The sequence below is a fragment of the Physcomitrium patens genome, chromosome 25 (assembly GCF_059467195.1).
Source record: "Physcomitrium patens ecotype Gransden chromosome 25, ASM5946719v1, whole genome shotgun sequence".
NCBI lineage: Eukaryota > Viridiplantae > Streptophyta > Bryopsida > Funariales > Funariaceae > Physcomitrium > Physcomitrium patens.
In genome coordinates, this window is record NC_143434.1 from 11764575 (window position 1) to 11778725 (window position 14151).

The following is a 14151-nucleotide window of genomic DNA, read 5'->3' on the forward strand; positions in this document are numbered from 1 at the left end:
TGTGGCATTAGTAGAAGAATACATTATAAACTATGACCCACATGATGGATCGAGCGTAGTACAAGGGTGTGTTATTGTTATTGATGAGAAGATCCTCGAAAAAGTATTGTTTCTTCCAGTTGGAGAGATTGCGATGGGTGTTGAAGAGTCCAATGACTTTCGACCAGTAAGTTATTTCAAAGGTGGCATGTCATCATTTGAGAAGAACCAAGGTTGGCGGATGGCTGAGGTAATTACACCAGAGCTCATAGAATGGTTGCGCTTCGTGCTGAGGCATCTAGGGTTGTATCGACACAACACATATATATCAAGACGATTAATATTTACAGTGGTAGGGACATTTGAAGGAATGGTGTTCAATTAGGTAGCTTATGTAGCAACCCGTATTCATGCGGAAATGGGAGCCAAGCACAAAATAGGAAAGTTAATAGCGTTGCTATGTTTCAATTATATGTATGCTATGATCGCGTACATATTGTGACAAACATCACCACTAGAGGGAAGTTTTGAACCAGTGCCAGTGCCTCCACAGCGAGAACGAAATTTTTTGGCACAGAATGTCAATACAACGGAGGTAATACATGAAATTGAGAAATCCAGTTGTCTAGTGGCACCGAAAACGGATCCGATTTGTTCGGTGGTGGAGGAGAATGAAGTCCCAATGTTGTTAGATATCAATCAATTAGCGTTTCCACAAGGCCAACTATCAGAAGGCTTACATCTTAAAAATGCTCTATTGAAGTGCATTTTACAAATACATTGCATGGTATAAGTACTGGATCTAGAGGGCAGTGATAAATAGGAATTAGAGGCAAGCAAAAAGGTAATATCGGAGTAGATCCAAAGAATTGAAGAGCAAGAATGGATCATCTAAGCGAATGCGAAATCCAAGCTGCTATTGGAGCGAAAAATTGGGGAACAACAGGAAGCTTGGGACAAAGAAAGAGAACGCATGTTGGAGACCCATAGGTAAGAACTATTTCGGGTTCATATTCATTCAATTTTGGAACTGAAAAAAGTGAAAGGTTAGTTGGTAATGGAACGAAAAAAGGCCAAATTATTGGTGCAAGAGAAATTGGTATTGAGTGACCAATACAGATGTAAAACAAAACGGTTAAGAGCTGAAATTGAGGCCTTGAACGCCGAAGTGATAAGATTGGCAGAGGATTTAGTCAATATTGGTCAAGCACAAGTATTGACGTTGCCATTTCTCAAAGTTTCAGAAGAGAGGAGATACTTTCAGCGCCAATTGGAATTGAGAGATGCCTAGATTCTAAAATTGGAAGCTCAAGTGCGTGAATTGGGTGAGTACAATGAAGACCTTTCAGCTCAGTTGAGGTAAGAGCCGATGGAAGGATTGGAGGAGGACGAAGATTTGCAGTTGAAACCAAAATCGGTGGAACCAATAATAGATATTGTGGCAATTGATTAATTAGGTGGGTCAGAGGAACTAGTAACTTTGTGGAGATTTTTTAAGTAATTTTTAGATACGTATCAATTGAATGTTTGCGAGGACGCTGCACAAATAGAAATGGGGCTATGTAGAATGGATATTAATTCATTATTGAAAGATATTGATAAAATATATTAATAGTCCATATAATAGGAAATTCAGGAGGACGGATGAGTGATTTAGTTATTAAAAGTGGTTAATTACAGAATTACAATTAGAATCTAGAGAATCAAGGAAAAGTATATAGGAGTTGTAGAAGTTAATTAAGGTGCCAGACTATGATAGTCATGAGCCGAGGGCCATCGTTGTGATAATGTGAGCCGGGGTAAGCTTGGTACTATCTCTTTTCTTTTGTTTGTTATTTTCTTTGAATAAGAAGATTGAGAGTTTCTGAATATTGTGAAGTGAATTATGGAATGGAAATGTGATTGGTATTATTTGAAAAGAAGAAAGATTGAATGCTGAAATTTGATTGTAGTTTAGTAGAGAGAATGAGTCTGTGTTTGTGTGAAATATCGTAATGTGAATGGCAGTTCTGTGTGAAGAATTTCAGTGATTGGAATGAGGGTAATTGTGTGCTGAAAGCTGTGAGGGAGCAATATTACACTTGGAGATTATGAGGATGAATATATTGGTGGAAATAGCAGTTATTGGTATGACTGAATTGCTGTAAGAAAGAGATCGATAAGGTGAAGGAAGAGATTATAGTTTCATTGTATGTTCAGATATTGAAAATAGAGACAATACATTCAAGAGGTAATTGATTGTATGACCCTAATGTGAACGCTTAAGCAACTAATCATTCCCCGTGTTTGAATCCTCCTATACGAGTTTATTCCCATTAGATTAATTTGGAATAAGTAAAACGAGCAATCACAATTGGTAAGTTAGAAACTTTGTCAACAAATTAATCATATATTGATAGCTTTCGGAACAAGCTAACTATGTTGCATTCATATAAAAAACTTGCCTTACAAGTTAAGCTATGTGATTTCCAAAATCAACACGTTTTGGAGGTCCTATAGAATATTGCCACGTAGCTCTTGGTTAAGAATATATATGGAGATAAAAATGAAGCCTTCTTCACTCATATCAATGCCTTTTTAGTTTTTAGTCTTATTTCAAGACTTTCTAGTCTTCTTATTTTTGGGAATAGTCATTCTAGTTCAATATTATATCATCTTTGAGTAACTTTTTAATTCTTTTTAGTATCACAAGAGTGTATTGAAAATTTTCTTCTTTGAGATTTATATCTTTGATAAAGAATTTATGAATTTAGAAGTAGTTTATAAAATTAGATATGAATAAAGAGTGACAAAGCTTGCAGAGAAAGTTTAGATAGAATATAAGACTTGTGAGAAGACTTATAAGTGAAGTTGAGAGTAATTTAAGAATAAAATCACTAATTTATTTACAAAGAAGGTATTTTGGATTTCTAAAGCAACAATATCTTTAACTTGATTTTTAGAGCTCTATTACTTCTTTTCTTGATTTTCTTTAATTCAATATAATTTCAAGTAAAGGTAAAGATTTAAGAGTAATTGAGAAATTTAATAGTAACAAATTTTACTATTAGAAGAAAAAAATAAAGCTTTTATTGGCTTTATTGGACCTTTGGAACATTGTTGATAAAAGTGAAGAACCTTCAAATGACAACGTTCATATAAAAAAGAAAAAAGAATTTAAATATTGTAAAAAATAACTTTTCGGTTGATTGCAATCAATTTTGATAATACCAATTTTTTACATATAATTACTTATAATAGACCAATGGAAGTATAAAAGATTCTTTATAATATCTATGAAAGTAGAAATCTTATCCATATTCTATAGATAAAAAAGAAGTTCTTCGTCGTATAGATAGAAGAAGAAAATAACCTCATAGTTCATGTTAATAAAGTAAAAGTACTTGCAAAATAACTAGCAATTATTGACAAGCCTGTTGAAAATTATGACATTTTGATGACATTGCTTATAAACCTTCCAAAGTCCTATAACTACCTTATTATAGCATTGAAGTCCATCAAGATTAGAGAACTCACATTAGATTATGTCACATTAAGTCTTACTTATGAAGTGAACAAGAAGAAAGAAAAAGAGCTTCAAAATAAAGATTTGGCTTTAATTTCAAGATAAGGCAAAATTATCTATTTTAATCAATATGATAATACAAGAATCAATATAAGAAATTTCTATATTTATAAAAAATTAGATTACTTTGCAAAAAAATACTACAAAATTAAAAAAAGAAATATGAAGAATGCAAGGAATGCTTGTAATAACTTTAGAAGAGATGATTATTCTTTCATGGCAAATTAAAGAGCCTCCATGGTTGCCATGTTTAAGTGGATTATAGATTTGGGTGGTACTAAGGATATGACACCATATAAATATTTATTTAATACTTATGAAATAATTTCAGCAATAAAAATTTGGTTAAGAGACAATGGTATGGTGCAAGCTATTAGAATTGGCTCCATTGTGGTAGAAATTGTTGTAAAGGACCAAATCAAGAAGATTAGATTAAAAGAAGTCTTACATATATCAAAGATAATTTTTTTTTTTTTTTTTTTTGATAAGCTAACTTGTATCACATAGTTATAAGGTTCAATTTTATATGAATGGATATTTTGTGAAGACCTTAAGTAGAAAAGATGTTGCAAAAGGCTTTAAAAATGGCAACCTTTACTTCATCATTTATAAAAAGATCAATGAAATTGAAGAGGTTGCATTTACTAAGTTTTTATAAGATCAAGAGAAGTTTAAAAATTGGCATTGACGACTTGGTTATTTATATGTCAAAAGCATGAAAAAATCTAATCTAGGTAATTGGAGGAGTAAGATATTTTGTCACATTTATTCATGAGTTTTTAAGAAAGGTGTAGATTTACATTATTAAAGCTAAGAGTAAATATTTCTCAAGATTTAAAAAATTTAAGGCTCTTGTAGAGAAGCAATGTAAGTACAAGATCAAAGTGATGTGTATAGAAAATGGAGGTGAATATATATTAAAGAATTTTGATGAATTTTTAAAGATTTAAGATATTATAAGAAAAAAATCTACTCTTTATATTCTACAAAAAAATAGAATTACTAAATAATCAAATTACACTGTTGTAGAAATTGTAAAGAATATGCTTCATGTAGAAAATCTTGGACATAAATTTTAGATGAAAGTCATAGTAAATGCAATGTATACAAGAAATAGATACCTTGTAAGTGAATTTATATCAATGATTCTACAAGAAGCTTGGAATGGGATAAAACCTTATATTTCATATATGAAGATTTTTGAATGTATTGCATATGCAAAGATATCAAATTATATGAAGTCCAAACTTGATGCAAAATATATAAAATGTAAGTTTGTTGGATATTGTGAATGAAATAAGACTAAATACTCTAAGATCTAAAATCTTACCAAATCCATAACAACAAAGATTTCAACATAATATAAGACCAAGTATACTAGAATAAAACTAAAAGTAATTAAACGAAATAGAATATGAAAGACAAGACTGAGTAAAAAAAATAGAATAAAAAAAATCAAATAGAATAGGAAAAGAAAATCAAACTTTAATGAGAGAAAGAGTCAGAAGCCATACTTGACTGAATGCTCCAAATAACGTCAATTAGTCTTATTTATACTTTATTCAATTATCCTTGAATTTTTTAGAATATTCCTAATTGTAAGCTTAACCAAGGTAACTACCTTTTTAGAAGATTCTAGAGGTAGGTTCCATCATGATAAGCACCTTAAATCTTTTTAGAAGATTCTATAGTGGATCCCACATGAATCACTATTTTAACCTCAATTTTAGAAGCTTCTCAAAAATGTCTCCAATTACATATCTTTATGTGCAAATAATACAACCATCCTATCCATGCCCTATTATAGTGAAGGTACTAAGGCATATTGGAAACCAAAAAGATCATTAAAAATTATAATATAGAATTTTTGGAACATAAAAATACTTGTGAGCACTTGAAGATGTATCCGAGTAGAAGTAATAGTGTGTTTGTGGATATGTCTTTAATTCCAATAAAGAAAAAAGAAGAAGATGATGATGATAATAAAAATGATGGAAATACAAATAAAAATGAAGAGCCAAAGAAGACAGACCAAAGTATGTCTATAATTCTTAGAAGTAGCAATGAAAACAATTAAGATGTTGAAGATGATGATGATGAAGAATACCAACTATTAAATATAAAGAGATAAGTTATAAGAAAAAAAAAACTTGCAAAAACCTTGAAGTACTTGAAGGTGAATCTTTATCAAATGAAAAGAGATATCTTTTAAGAGAAAGAAAAAAACTTAGTGAATGATGGAAGAACCATATATTTCTTCAAAGAAGTGAAGAACATATCAATGTTGTACTTTTTATTGATCCATTGAATTTGTGTGATGCAATGAAGTCCATGGATGCTTTGAAATAAGAGAAAGCTATGGACGAAGAATACAAATCTCTCATAGACAATAAAACATGGGAATTGACTCAACTTCCATCAAATTGATCTTTAATTGGTTGTAAGTAGGTGTTTAAAAATAAGAGGGGTGTAATAAATAATATTGTGAGATATAAGGCTAGATTAGTTGCTAAAGACTACTCAAAAGTTGATGATGTTGATTTCAATGAAATATTTGCCAATGTGGCCAAATTCACTTCTATTAAAACCATTGTGGCAATTGGAGCAGTGATGGACTTGAAGATGCATCAAATATACGTAAAAATGGCTTACTTGAATTAAAAATTGGAAGAAGACATTTTTATGGATCAACTTTTAGGATTTGTTGAAGAAGAAAAATAACACCTTGTTTGTAAGTTAAAAAAATCATTGCATAGGCTCAAGCAATCACAAGGAATATGGTCCCAATATACTGACACATTCTTTAAGAATAAAAGATTTTTAAGGAGTGAAGCTCATTATTCTATATATGTGATGTAATCAAATGAACTTATATTGATTGTTATACTCTATATTGATAATTTCATTATCTTAACCAATACTTTGATGATGATGGATTGGTTGAACATAAAGTTAAATAAAGAATATGAGATGAGTGATTTGAAAGAACTTTACTATTATTTAAGAGTGGAATTTGTGAAAGATCATGGTAACATGACCATTACAATGAGCCAAAGTAAATACATTAAAGAAGTGTTGAAATGATTCAATATGGAAGAATGTAAGTCCATTAAAATATCTTTAGATGCCAATTTATAGTTGATGAAGCTTAGAAATTATAATTTTATTAAAGTTGAAGATTAAATATAAAAATTTTCATACAAAATAGCAATAAGTTTATTTATGTATACAATGGTTGGCACAAGGGTGGATATTCCATATGCAATAAGAACTTGAGCCAACAAATGTCAAAGACTAGACCAATCCATTAGACAACCATAAAAAAAATCATGAAATACTTAAAAGATATTTTGTAATTCAAATTATATCTTAGAGGTAATAAAATTTTATTATATAATTATTGTAATGCAGATTGGGCTAGAGATACAAATAATATAAAGTCAAGAATAAGCTATATGTTTTTTTATTGTAATGGAAGTTATTTCATGGAATTGCAAGAAGCAATCAATAATTATAAGATCTATAATGGTAGCAGAATACATGATAGTAAGCCATGGTACAATAGAGTTAATATAGCTAAAATAACTTTTGTATGACATTAATATTGTATAATAAGAAGCAACTCCAATAAAGTGTGACAATCAAAGATATCTTGTATTTGCAAAAAATTCAAAGTATTATTCAAGGATCAAATACATTGACATTCAACATTACTTTATTAGAAAAAAGATTAAAATAAAATTGATTGACATAAAGTATTATACAAAAAAAGACATATTTTCTAATTTGTTGACAAAGGTATTACTGAAGAATAGACATCACATATTAACAAAGGCATTAGGATACAAAGGTATTACTAATAGCAAAGTGGAAGTATTAAAATAAAATATATATATATATATATATATATATATATATATCTTGTAGAAGTTATTAGCTTAAATAATTTATTAATGGTCAAAGAATTGAGTCTTTGTATGTGAAAAGGCATCTTATAAATAAGAAACAATGTCAAGGATCAAGAATCAAATCAAGAGGTCAAAAGATCAACTAAAAAATATTCAATAATTAAGTAAGAGTATAAAGCATATACTATAAGATATTTTTGAAATAATTGAATTGGCAAAAGATCCTATAAATATAAAAAAATATGCTAAAGATATATCTTTGTAGTTGATAAGTTGTATTTTTTCAGTAAAAAAAATAATAAAGAAAATAATTCATATTACATTATTTGTAGTTATTTTAATGTGATCAATATGTGTGTATATATATATATATATATATATATATATTACAAAAGAAAAAGAAACACACACAAATAGAATGAATGAACAAACAGATAAGGTCTACTTTTATAATAGGCATTTTTATTCTTAAGCTCTGCTTAATTTGGTCTCTAGCCATGTGAAATTATAGGTTGAACAAATTCTATTTGTACAACCACCATCTAAAATCTATATCCATATTAGTTTGAGCAATTTCTTCTAAATGTTAACTTTAAAATGCACATCCAATAAAGCTTTTAATCAACAGTTAATCCGAGGCAGTTTTTATTCAACAATTAATAGTACAATTGTAGAATAGAATTTATAAGTATGCTTGTGTTTTAAACACTTACTTTTTTACATAGTATCCAAAGCACAATACCAAAGCTTATATAAATTAATCATTCTTATCTTAATCTTAAAACTGATTCTAGACATGCTTCTCTTGTACGTCATGGTTTATGTTACCAACCCCGGAGCACTTACAGTAGGACCTCTCAAATAAGTAGGAGGTGGCTGCATGTCCGCACTGCAGTTTGCAGTATTTCTGGGCCTGTGCATTCCGTTTAAAGTATTCAAAAAGTCTCACATGTCAGCCTGCAAAATAACATGACCTTTGAAATTTTGAAATTGAGGTACTCATGAAAACTAGGACAGGCCTTAAAATTCGATCATATTAAATCATGGTTTCAGAGGGGCAACTCAGTTTTATTGTTTTTTACCAAGGATCAACAATTTTTTCTGCATTTATTTTGTCCAGTTTTAAGAATTTGAAGCAAAAAGAATACACAATGGATACCACAAATCAAATCTGAAGTGATCCACGAAAATGATGGAATTCTCTTCCGTAGCCTTTGGGGTTGTAGATTATTTACCAAGCTTCAACTGGGTGTAGACGGCTCTTAACAACACCTACACATCAGTGATGCAAAGCGTGCAGACACTGACAATGTACCTGCATGGATCCCAACAATGCACGCAAATCTGTATTCTCGGCAACTAGCTCCTGATCCTTGTTCTCGTAAGCATCAACCTACCTAAGTTGCCCACATGAATTTATATGGAACAGAGAATGAGTTGAGCTAGCTAAACTCTACAATGAATACTGTGCAACCACAGCAAATGGTTGGAAAGAACACATTGATTCGCAAGCGTAGCATTTCATGCTACTCTTGGATACAAAACAATGCTAGAGGGCGCTTTTTCAGACCAGAAACTGGGGATCCCGCGTATCTGAGCAGGTGTAGAACAAAACGTTGAAGTTGAAATACTACTATAAGATTTCCCTTAAACAATAGAGAGTAGAATTACGGTGAACTCACTGAAATTTTGCAAACATCGCCATCAGCTTTCTTAAAGTTCCATGTCCCGCGCTTCCTACCTTCCTTCTGAATATGAATAAAAAGCACACAACCAAAGCAGAATTTATAAGATGCAGTTGAACATGAAGCTCTTAAATAAGAAAGTGAAAAACCTCGCTGCCATCTTCGAACTCAGCAGTGATCAAAATGATAATTGGCATATTACACAAACCTGTAGCTTCTTATATTCCTTCTCCTTCTTTTTCAATTCATGTTTCTGTTGAAATTTCAGTAGCTGCCCATCACCCCCCCCCCCAATACATGTTGGGACTTGGAAAACAGCATCAAGGCACTAAAATCATGGGATAGGTGAACTTTGAAAGAAAACCAGAGAATTCATGGTCAGCAGTTGACTGGCACATTGAACAAATTACCACTTACAATTGATCTGAATTCAATGGAATTTATACTCCACACGAAATTTTCGGCGCAACGAGGGTGTATTTTAGGAAACAACTCACAATTAGTTGACCAGACTCCAATGGCTTCCACATGTCGGAAAAAGCTGGTCATGCCTGTGAGGGGATCAACATGCGATTGGTTTCATCCTTTTACCAGCTGCAATTTCTTCAATTGCGTCTTTGTACCGGATGTGACTTTTTGTTCCTGTCCCCACCAAGTAACCGTGAGATTAATTAATAGGGGTATCGTCATTGTAGAAGTAATATTTATAAATTAATGAAGTTTAGCGATCCCCTGAGCAACACTCATTCATTTAAGATTCCTTAGCAACAAATCATAGGCTGCTTTCAAATAATATCACTTAGCGACAAGTGCGTGTTGTAATCATGCTAATGTAATAATGAAAGTCACCTTGATCGTTAAGATTTGCAATTCACACTCCTTGATGTTAATCTGATTGGACAATCTCTCCATCTAGGTCGCTAGCCTGAACATATCTGCCATCAGCCAGCGCAGCAAAATAAGCTTCGGCTAAAGTTGCAGCATACACAGTTTTGGAAAGGTCACAAGTTAATTGTCAACAGCATTCATGAACTTGACATACTTCTAATCATATGAACTTTGAGCCTCGTTGACGCGAACAACAAGAAGAAACTTAAAATATCACTCCGATTCTCAATATTGGTGTATCTTTTTACACATTATCATATCCGAATTGTGTCAATACAGTCCTAATATGAGCTTAATAATAAGCAGTACTGGTGAAAATCATGGACAACCGTGTGAATATAACTATAACATTGCATTCACTTATCTTAGAATAACAGTACTTGCTCTCAAGGACACGGTACTAAACTGTGTTTGTTTACTTCAAGCCTGCAAAATTCAATAATAGCTAGCTCATTGTACAATGTCTGAGCCACTGCAAACCTTTGTTTCATGTTAATATCAGATTCACGGTACTCGATGTCTTGTTGCCGTTGCTGAATCATAGAGAATATACTGGAACAAGCATTTGCGATTAATAGCTGCTCCAAAAAAGGTTAATTTTGTAGGCCATGACATACATGAGCTTCGTCAGCAATTCCATAATCCTTACTAGTATCATCTTAGAAAAACTGGCAACGGAGGTAATTGCTAAGTGCAGCACTGACTAACGCGCAACAAAACCAATTCAACGGTGCGGCAAAATCTTGCGGGATTAGTTGAGTACAAGTTGATTCCAGAGGGAAACCTGAAAGTAACCAAGGACTTTCAGGTTCTTGATACAATGATCCAAATTTTGAACATCTCCAAAGTAATCCTCCCTGAAATGAATAGGTCAATGTATGTTTAATTCGTGGAATCTAGCATTGAGAATGGATCTGCCAACCAACTGTGGTGCTCATAAAAGATCATATCGTTTTCCAAAGATACAGCTACATTATTTCACAGAGTCTCTTCGAAACATTTCGGATGAGAATAAACATTTATGAGAAAAATTAGTTTGTCATCTGTAGGCAAGGTGAATCGCGACTTTTAGAAGCCATTAAAACACAATTTAGAAGAATGCTTGTAGCAAGGCTTGGAAGTCTTACCTGGTGACGGAATCAGCCTCATGAGAATCCTTGAAAGATCAAGGACGTACACCAGTTTACAGAAAATTCAAAACGTTATCTCAAAAAAAAAAAAAAAAAAAAAAAACCGTTGGAGATTGTCACCGAAATAATAAAAATTAAGCAGCTCTAAGCACGGATAACCATATCAGGATGAATATGAACGTATCATAAGTCATATCACCTACACTTAAGGATGTTACGCGGGCCTAATGTATGCGACAATTACCACTGGATGCCCAGTTCAGCGAAAAATGTAAGCGATCCTACCAACATACACACACAGATATATATATATATATATATATATCAAATTGAGAGGTCGCACCGAGCACTGAATCTTACCGCATTAGTCTCTTCAATGTTGCCAACCTTCATTGTAACTTCTTTGCTTGGTTGCTACTTGTAGACCTAAACAGAATCCTTGGAACAACTTGGTATGGTGCAACCAATGCAGTCGGAAAATTTCAGCAATTACTGCACAAAGTGTCGGCATACTAGTTTAGGAAATCTCTTCATGAAGTGCTCGGTAATGGTGCCGGGTTTCAAAGTAACAGACTTATGAGGAAGTGTAAATGGAGCAATCACCAAGTTGATACTCCAAGGAAAGCTTCTTAGATGACGTTCCATGTGAAACATTTAGCTTCTCGACGTTCACAAATAGGAGAATAATGCGTATACCAAAGAGGAAGGAACTGTTTGTAGAAAGAGAGGCCAGGTAGAGCGCAACTCAAGCAGGAGACCTTATGAACTTAACTCGAAAATTTTGTACAGCTCAACGACTGAAAGTAATAAATCTAAACGCAGTGATGTGTTTTTTTGCCAAATAAAGAATGAATTAGAAGCAAAGGACGACGTTCTTCCTTCACAAGACCTCATAGAAAGCAGGTCCCACTCAATCGAACGACAAAGATTCAATTGGTTTTCAGTCTGACAAGCAGCTGAAGAACTTTCCAGCAAAAACCACAGTGTCGAAATGCGCGAAAGCGATCGCAGCACTACAGCACGATCGCTAATTCTACTATTCTTTTAAGCATCCTCAACAAGCTCACAAACATGATTCAAAGCCAAGCCTGCTCTAAACTTGACACTAAAACGACAGCTAAATCTTGTAAATCTTTATACTACCCTCGGCGTATAAGGACTTAATAGGACACGAGCAACACCTCCACAACCGGGATGGTAGAAATGCTGATATTCCGAGAGCAGGGGGAAGGGGGAGCTATTTAAGCTCTGTTCTCACATCGTTGTTTCCATGCTTCGGTCCATACTCGAAGCTGCGGCCGATCTCGACGCTGACGCAACCGCGCGGCCAATTCCAAGCCCAACTCTTGGTGATCGCTTTTTCGTTGTTTCGAAAAGTAAAAAGTAGTGGTTCAAAGAAAATTATTTGTACGTTATTTTGAGAAAATAAATAACTGATATGCTCTCCAGAAGGTTACAATTTTTTAATTTTTTAATTTTTTTAATTTATTTTTGTTGATTTTTGAAATACATTCAGATGGTTTCTAAGTTATGTGATGCAATACTTGCAAAGCTATTCAAGAATGCATTTTTCATATGGCATTGACTATCTATCTCTTGAAAAGAGGAAGTCACTGTATGGTTTTCGTAGCAAGTGAACATACCATTAATCAACACATGGTCAACAAGTAGATGTAAAAATAAAAATAAGTCACAAAAAAATATAAATATAGAATGAGTATTTCTAAGATTTAGTTTAAAAAATTAAAAATTAAAAATACCAACATCAAGAGTAAATATTCAGCATCCTGTTTCTCTTTTCCTGTTTTTAATTTTGATTGATTGATTGCTTGAATTTGAATGATGTCTCTGCTTATCATATTATAATAGATTACATATTTTGAATGACATAGTAAATTGTTGAAATAATTATAACAATAACAAAAGAGAAGAGGAGGGACATGCCTGTAGAGAAGTTCCTTCCATGCTCTTCACTTTCATTCATACGTATTCATACAAATGCATTTGACATGTGCAATAATTAACTATCATGAAATCTAATGAAACACACACTTGGTATGAGATTACAATTTAAACATATGTTTACATATTTAAAATAAAAACATTATGGGACGTTGATGATTTTTATCGACGTGAAACATGATAAAACTACTGCTAACCACTCATGCATGTTCATATATTGTATATATGTAAATATTTTTTTGGATTTTGCAAAGTACTTTATTTTGATGAAAATTAAAGAAAAAAGAAAAAAAAAAAAAAAGGGAGTTAGAAGAGGTGGAAGTAGAATGTGCAGAATTTTCTATTTTTTCAATTTATCGAAATGATTTGACACTTGAAGCTATTTAACACATGCATCTAAATCATATAATCAATAAGCTAAGGTATATTTAATAGTTTCTACATTTTTAAAAATTATTACATATAAATAGGTCAGTGTGTGATATAACTTTAAAATGAAACCAGTTTTTATAGACTTTACTTTACATTTTAAATCCTATAAAAAATAAATAAATGATGACACTGTAAATGAGTACCTAAACAAGAAAAAATACATTACGAGCTTTTCAATACTGAATTTGCATTTAATCAAAATCAGAATTTTACCGACTACTTAATATATAATTCAGTTTTTGTGTGATTTCATTAAGTACACACAAGTCCAGATTATTTTTAACATATAATATTACACGTTATTTTATTCTTTCGAAGTCAAATTTACAATTTTCAAAAGTTTCATCTAGCTCATGTTTTACAATATATTATACTTCATTCCACAATCTTTCACAATTTCTCTCATTTACTGCCTTCCAGTATATCTATATATATATATATATATATATATGCAGAATTCTTAGTTAATACTTAATTTTTCTCATTATTTTACATGTTTTCAACTAACTAGTGATAATATTGGTTTTCATTTATACAGATCAATTTCAGTTGGAACAACTAGTTAGAAATCATTTTTTATAATGTATATTTTATTTACAACA

The 14151-nt window shown here is 31.9% G+C and overlaps 1 long non-coding RNA gene across 7 annotated transcripts; it reads right to left on the bottom strand.

Annotated features, from left to right (window-relative positions):
- Positions 1-8075: 8075 nt before the first annotated feature.
- Positions 8076-13630, bottom strand: LOC149986311 (uncharacterized). Of its 7 annotated transcripts, none has more exons than XR_016500962.1 (9): positions 11516-13630; positions 11153-11181; positions 10810-10882; positions 10506-10577; positions 9987-10072; positions 9635-9779; positions 9346-9408; positions 9135-9200; positions 8076-8767 (listed from the first exon to the last, which is right to left on the bottom strand). It is a non-coding gene; the product is annotated as an uncharacterized LOC149986311 (long non-coding RNA). The 7 variants fall into 7 exon arrangements; XR_016500957.1 differs by having other exon boundaries at positions 10789-10882; positions 11516-13624; XR_016500961.1 differs by lacking the exon at positions 11153-11181 and having other exon boundaries at positions 10789-10882; positions 11516-13615.
- Between the last annotated feature and the right edge of the window lie 521 nt (positions 13631-14151).